Here is an 8,309-nt window from a genome sequence, read left to right on the forward strand (position 1 = left end):
TAAGAAAAATATACACCATCTACAGAGTGTGTTGAGTACTGGGAAGGCATCAATCGGAGGAAAAACAGAGAACTTACAAATTCTCAATGGCCGGAGGTAATGCTCGATCTATTTCCGCATATTGTTTATCATGTTCATATATATATGTAGAAACATGATTTTGAGAAAAATCTCTAACATTGGGTATTNATGTGTGTGTGTGTGTGTGTGTGTGTGTGTGTGTGTGTGTGTGTTTTTGTAGAAACATGATTTTGAGAAAAATCTTTAATAAGAAGAACATTTATACTCCTGGAAAAGTTTTGCAAAGTTTCCACCAAGATAACTTGAGTGGGTTCAACTTTTTATTTTTTATTTGAAAACCTACCAGTAAATATAATCATAACTAGAAAAAAAGAGATGGTGGCTGGATCGGCCAAAGAAAACCAACCAAAATGATCACTACACTATTTACAGAATGCTAAGAATTGAAGTCCAAAATTCTGTGAAATTATAATTTGGGTTGAGCAAGGTAACATGTTTTGCTATAATTGGAAAATTAAAGAAAACAAATCGAGAGATATAACCAAATATTGCAACATAAAGAGTAGCTATCATAGCAAACCATAAAATCATGACATTTTTACATCCAAACTCATCAAGCAAAAAAAAAAACCAAGAGAAAACATAGATGTCGAATAGTTCGACTCGACTCCACTCAGTGTGAACCCAACATGATTCAAGAAACCATGTCTTAAAGATGTTGAACGAAAACATTGTACTCAACGATAGCATTACCGGTGGTATCAAACCAAACAGTATGGGCCAATGCATAACCCTTAGCCAACCGAAAAACCCCACTTCCCCTAACAATAGACATTTCCCTCACATCATCAATCACATGATTCCTCCCCATAACACTAATGGTACTCCCATTATATCTCCCTTCCACAAACACAAATGTCATCATCATCAAAAATGCTACATCGTTTTGTGCTGCAATCGAATACATCCCCTGTGCTCTTCCGATGATCTTCGAGTCACGCTCCGGCCCTTGTCTCAACGCATCGTCCATGATGAACGTAGTTCCGAATCCTAAGCCATCTCCTATGACTTTGATTGCTGTGGGATTCTTGCCACTTTGCACATCGTGGAAGTAGAAGTGTACGTAGGTGAGTCGTTTTCTCCGTCCGTGTGATGGTTATAGGTCCGAGCCGTTCTTCGGAGAATTCGGGATTGGATGAAATGGTTGAGAGTGTGAAGAGGAGGAAAATGAAGGTGAAGGTAAAGTGTGTCTTGTGGAATAAAGTAGCCATTGTGAGTTTGGTCGAAAGATGTGATATGAAGAGTTCAAATACTTGAAACTATGTATAGATATGAGATAGAAGAGTGGCTTTGGACCATTTACATTTAGTCTTGCAAAGAGGGTGGCAACAAAAGTAAATATATATCAAGAATCAAGAAAGAAACGTAATTGTCGTTATCCTATTAATAAAATACGCAAAAAAAATTTTTATATATAGTCGTTCTCCACCTACATCCGTAACAAAATACGGAAAATCTGTGTACTATATTCGTGTTTTAAATCGTGCTACACTTTGCTCAAACAAATCTCGTTTGCACAAATTATTAAAAATTAAATGCATTAAACACCATTGATGAACAAAATACAATTAATCCATGATAAAACATTCGATTCATCTAATTTTTTTAAAAAAGAAATCGATATCTCAAACACGATAAATTATTAAAACAATCTATTGATAATTTTTTAATTTAAAAAATAGATGAATAAAATATTTTATCAATGATTAATTGTATTTTGTTATCATGATATTTAATGTGTTTAATTTTTAATAATTTCTGCAAACGAAACTATTCAGAGCAGTCAAGCGCACAAAAAAATTTGTTTTGAAATCTGTTTTTCAAGGATGCTATTTGAAGAAAATTTCAGATGCAGTTAAAAACAATTTACTCAACGTAATTTAATCAATAAACAACAACGAATCTTACGATTGAGAACCTATGCTCTGATACCACTGTTGAAGTACCTTTGTCTCGCACTCAAGACATACCAAAAGTTTAAAATTTTTAAAGAAATTTTGTTTTTGGCAATAAAAATATTCTTGGGCCTCAGTATGCTTCAAATCCATTCATATGATATTTACATTTATTACTTTTGTGTTCCAAATTATGGACACCAAACTATTTTAGATTTTAAACGAAAACAATCCATCTTATAAATGTCTACGAAGGATCTACGAGATTAATCACTGTTATTCAATCTCCTAATCAAGTCCAAGATCAAATATTGGATTCTCTTCTAATTCACACTAAAAAATATAAAATAAATTAGCGTTTGATATTAATCGTCGGTGGCGGTGCAGTGGCGCACGCTGGTCGCTATGGTGGTGATCGGTCGGTATTGTCGAATAAGGGAGTTGGCCGAGCGATATCGGTGAGAAGAGAGAGATGAATGGAAAATCTAAGACTATATTCTCTTGTGTTGTGCATTATCAATTTTTATAACTCATGCATAATATAAGACAAGCTTCTCAACTATTATAGAATTCTCCTTCATATAAGATTATGAGATTTTCCATTGTCAAATTTATTCATATTTATCTTATCAACTTTTGATAAGATTTGATATAATTAAATAACTATTATTTAATTGATCAATTTCAAACTCTTCTAGAATATTTCATGGAAATTTTACACAATAGTCAAAACTACGTAATTAATATTTAATCAACACATTCTGAATTTATTAATTAAAAAATTATGACTTTATCATAATATCGATCGACGATCAGACAACGCCAATATGATGATGGTACAAATCTCCTTATTATAATGAAAACTGGAAATTTTGAAAAAAAAATTCACTGATTCATTTTGGCAACTGGATATTTCAGAATTCCATCACTAAATCAGGAGGCAGTTACACTTTCATCACGTATTTAGTAATCAAGCTAACTTCCACAACTTTCAAATATGAAATCTACTTATAAACTCTTTTATAAGAAATATGTTTGATCTCTATCAAACTAAGACATCAAATTCAATTCTTTGAATTTGACTATCTCAACAGGAATACAGAATTCAATATTTGTGTGACCCTCAATAGTTTAGGGATACAACTAACTGTGAGTTCACAACTTCTTGTGATTCGAGACAAAATTTGTCCTTACTCATGTTTACCCTAATTAGCATCAATCTTTTCATCGACCATTTGATCAAGAACGTCAGAATTCATGCCTGGTTGCGCCCATTGGACCTTGGTAAGAGTATCTTGTAGCATCGCCTCATGATCTCCTAGGTATCATTGATAGTCCTGCAATAACCAGTAGGTTATGATTAGTTTACAGTATTATCCCTTCATCACATATATCTCGATCGAATCTACAATCATTAGTATATCGAGAGTTGTAAATTCATCATATAACGATGTGATGTATATTTGAGTAATCATATTGACATCTTATGCACAACTAAGGGAAAATCATTTCATAATGCATATGTCTTACTCTGGTCAAAGATCACTGGCACTATTAGCTCTATATCACATACGATATCCACATCTGTAGATAATCGGTGAATCCCCAACTACTTTGCATCGGCTCCTACGTATGTCGAAACTACATCCAATCTCACCACCTGATGACCTCATGAAGTATATAAATGAATCCAAGTACAGTGCTAGTACATAGAGCCTCTATGTTTTCTCGGGTTAAAGAACTAATGGTGTAAAACCAAAGCCGCGAACTAATCTATTCGATAAGTAATAACCACTTGAAAAGTTTGAGGGATAGTTGTCGAGTGCCTCATCCAATGATCATCCATCTATATGAGTAAACATTTGAATACACAATACATTTTCTAAGGAATTTCATGATCTACTTTGCGAGATATACCTCATGGTACCATAATATATTCAAGAATTTTATCTATGCAGCTCGCATAGGTATATAGATAAAGTAAATGTCATAATTAGATAAAATCGTAAATATTATTAAAATAAATATTGTTTCCACATAAGAGTCGATAAAACTCAAATCACAAGTTGGCTCGCTGGACACCTATTCTAACAAACATGACCATAAAAATTAGTAGAGAATTATTAAAAAAAAAAATACAAGTGACTACCTTCTTGTTATTAATTTGAATTTACTGTTGTTTTTGAATTGATAGATTTAAAGTATATTATCAAATAAATTTATCCAAATAAATATTTTATATTTGAAATCTTTTAACTTTCTGTTATCCATCAAAAGCAATCAATTTGGTTTGATTAAAAGTGTCTTTAAATTATGTGGATCCGTACAATTTACTTCCTTTTCCAACAACTCGATGCATCTAAATCTATGAATTCTTAGGGGGGGAAAAGGAAAAGGAAAAGAAAAAGAAAAAGAAAAAATTTGGGTGCAACTCATCACCTTACATCTATGCCTAATTCACATTCTACGATAACAGAAAAATATTCAATGCGATTTTAATTCGAAGAAAATATTATATTTTAATAATACTAAAAGTTAAAATTTATCAATAAACGTACGTTACGTAATATTCTATGAATCTGGCAAATGTTACGTAAACAAGTTTTCCACAACCTGAACTCATTTAATCATTACGTAAAAACAAAATCTCTAAATACATATTAAATATTTTTAATAATATTAATTTTATTTTTTCCATTTACAACATAAACTCGAGTAATCATTTTTATTATTATTATTATTATTATTATTATATTTCATAAATGAATCAAGTTCTTCGATATTTTTGTTATTTTAATTTTTTCGATTTATATCCGTCAAATTGCCAATTATTTCTTTCCTCGTTATTTTATTATCAATACTATCAATATTTTGAGTCTAACTCTGATTTAGTATTTCTTCTTTTTATTTCCTTTTTTTTTTTGGATAACTGGGAAAATGTGTTGGTGTCATGCCGACTTTATCTTAACCACAAAAAAATAATAGTAATTTTTTTTATCTATTATATTATAACTATAAAGTATATAACTTGAAAATTTGGAAAAACATATGCAAATTGATATGTAGATATTTATATTTATGTCATATATTATCAATAGTGTTGATTCTCTCATCGATATAAACACATAGTGAGAAAAATGAGATAAAAATTATGAGATAATGTTTAAATTCATTTAACTAAATCAGTTGTTTCTACGAGATCAAATTGAAAGACACGATAATCATTTAACTAAAATATTTTAGGCCTTCATAAGTTAGAGTAGATTTCTTGTGAGACGGTCTCACGAATCTTTATCTGTGAGACGGGTCAGTAATACTCTTAGCATAAAAAGTAATATTTTTTCATGGATGACCCAAATAAGATATCTGTCTAACAAAATACGACTCGTGAGAAGAACGTTTCACACAAGTTTTTGCCTTTAAGTTATGGATATGAGGCGATTGCCTCATGTGTCTCACGCATATAGTCCTATTAGTAGCTATTGCTACAATGGAGATATGATCTTTTGATGTTATCCATCTATCAAATAAAAAACTTTTATATAAAATATGAAAACCTTCACATAAATCCAATTTGCATTCAACAATATACTAGTTTGCATGATTTAGAGAAAAATTTCTTTAGAGCCCAAAATTAGTACAAATAAAATCTATGTATTTATTTAATTGTTAAATTATTTAATCAAGCATAAAATGATTTTTGAGATGCATGATTTATGAAATTACATTATTTTAAATTATTTATGTTTATGTGATGCACGTTAAAATGTTTCTCGAGTTTCACGATTCAGGAGATTATTCGATGCGGGATCGTGGAAAAGAGGCCGGCGACGATTTTGACGATTTTAAAATGTGGCATTTTATTTTAAGTCAAGGAATTGTCATTTTAAATGATTTATTTAATTTTAAGTATTTTAAAAGCCTAATTTAATTATTAGTTGATTTTATGATTTTAAACTTTTAAAGATGTAGCACTTGTGCATTTTATTTTAATTAGGGGATTTTTAGAAGTTAGTGTGGATTAAATTTTATTTAACATTTTTAAATTATTAATTAATCACTCTACCCCTAATTAACCACTAAACTCTCGCACACACCCACATTTACACACACAAAAACCGTCCAACACACAACACACACATACACATTTCATTTCATATTTTTTTTGAAGAAACCTAAAGTTCTTATTGCCATGAGCAGCCGCCCCTTTCCTTCGAAAATTTTCAGAAATTTTCGTGAGTTTTCTTCAAGAAAATCGTGCCACGGTCGTTCCGAATCAACCTCGCATCTTTCCCGCTTCGGTATTGTCGATTCGGTAATTTTAAATATCAAAAGGCATGTATAATATTTTGTTTCTACATCGATCTCTTCATATTATGTGTTGTGATGTTTATTATGTGTAAAAATCTATAAATGTTATGCAAGGTTTGAGCAGAAAATTGTTGGACCGATTTTGAAACGTTTTTAGATCTAAAACTCAAAATTTGCTGTCATTTTAAATACTGCGACTTTTCGGTCGATTTTCTAGAAAAACTTTCAACATATAAAACGTAGTAATTTTTTATACCTTCGATTTGATATAAAATTCGTAATTTTCGGAAAAGAAACGAGTGAGTTATGATCATTTTTGTGAGACTGCTCAAACTGAAATTTTCTGAAAATATGTTCTTGATGAATTCTTGAAGTTTATTTGTTGCAGGCTTTGTTGGGAATCATTGGGTGTTCATTGCTGCATTTAAGTATGTTGAGTATGATGTTGGGATGGTTTTTGGGGTGTCGGTTTGTATCGATAGGCATTTGTTTGCATTAGAAGTCGTAGGATACGTTTTGGTGTCAAATGTCATGTTCACAGATTGGGTTGCGTTGTTTGTGATGCGTAGTTGTTTTGGGACGTTTGTTTGAGTTTGTATCAGTGCCATAGCATCTTAGGATGGATCTTGAGGTGTTGGTTCACAGTCCGTATGATCGAGTGAGTAGGATGAAGTCACAAGTGTAGGGAATTCAGTTTGTTTACGATTCCAGCACCTACACGGACACGAAGCCGGACCTGTACACGGGGTCCGTGCACTTTTTCCTTCAAAATGTGATTTTCCAGCACCTACACGGACCCCGACACGGACCCGTAACGGTGTCTTTTTTTAAAAAATTATTATTAATTTTTTTTAGGGATTGCTTTGGGGTTTGATGTATGATTTAGTACGATGATTAAACGAGGTCAAGTCCCGAGAGATTTAGAACGTTTTGTCATTTTTGGGTGTGAGCATGACTATACGTCTAAGTTACGCAAGATAGGTATTTGAACTCATGTTAGTATGTGTAGCAGTGGCCCCAAGCGAGATCCAACGAATCCCTCAACACCAAGTAAGTATGTTCGACGTGCAAAAGAAAATACTTTTAAGTTTTTGGAGGTATGCTAAATTTCTTGTGACCAAATTATGAATGAGTTTGGAAGTCGGTGAACGTGGCCGATGACCTCTTCACCCCGGTAAAGCATGACCGGGTTTAGATCAGGATTGGAAAGTGGTAAAGCATGACCAGGGACCAATCCAACCGTTAAAGCATGAACGGGGATCTCATGATGTGGTAGTGCACTTTCCCTGCCAGCCCAGTACTGTGGTTTAGTCTGATCAAGCACTTTTATGTATGGGTCTCTTGATTTGAAACATATATCTACGCAAAATTATGTTATGTATGCTCAAGTATGTATGATGCAAGCATGTTTATGAAAAGTTTTACGATGATGGCAGTCTATGTTATGTATGTATTTCAAAGCTTATGTATGCAATGTTCAAGTTTCAAGTATGTACGCTCTATTTTAAAGATGCATGTGGTTTTATTACGTAGTACTTGTTATTTCCAGTTTATACATGTTGAGTCTTTAGACTTACTAGACTTAATCGATGCAAGTGAGGATGACTTTGAGGAAACGAGGGGTGGGGACCAATGAGCAGGCTTGGACTGAGCAGGAGGCTAAACCCGAAGATCGTCCATAGTTTTAAAAAATTATGCAATGTTTCAAATACTCTGATTTTCACGTTTTGTTTACGATGTTTAATCAAGTATTTTTCTTTAGGAAACTTTATTGGGGATCTCTTTTATTGCAAATATTTTGGATGAACATTTAGTTGATGACTGAAATTTGAAAGTTTATTTTGCATTTAAGAAAACTTTTATTTTTCCGCAAATTTTAAAGTAGATAAAAGTACGGTACGTTACAATTTCAATATCTAACATTTCAATCATAATAAAGTAATCACATAGTCACAATGATATGCGTGTGTTATAATAATTTTAAAAAAAACAATATGGATATTCATCAAATACGTATATTGA

General features: G+C 32.1%; 1 pseudogene; it reads right to left on the minus strand.

Annotated features, from left to right (window-relative positions):
* Window positions 1–557: 557 nt before the first annotated feature.
* On the minus strand, window positions 558–1,359 carry LOC140957765 (dirigent protein 22-like; annotated as a pseudogene).
* Between the last annotated feature and the right edge of the window lie 6,950 nt (window positions 1,360–8,309).

This window comes from Primulina huaijiensis, chromosome 14 (assembly GCF_012295235.1).
Source record: "Primulina huaijiensis isolate GDHJ02 chromosome 14, ASM1229523v2, whole genome shotgun sequence".
In the NCBI taxonomy this organism is placed as follows: domain Eukaryota; kingdom Viridiplantae; phylum Streptophyta; class Magnoliopsida; order Lamiales; family Gesneriaceae; genus Primulina; species Primulina huaijiensis.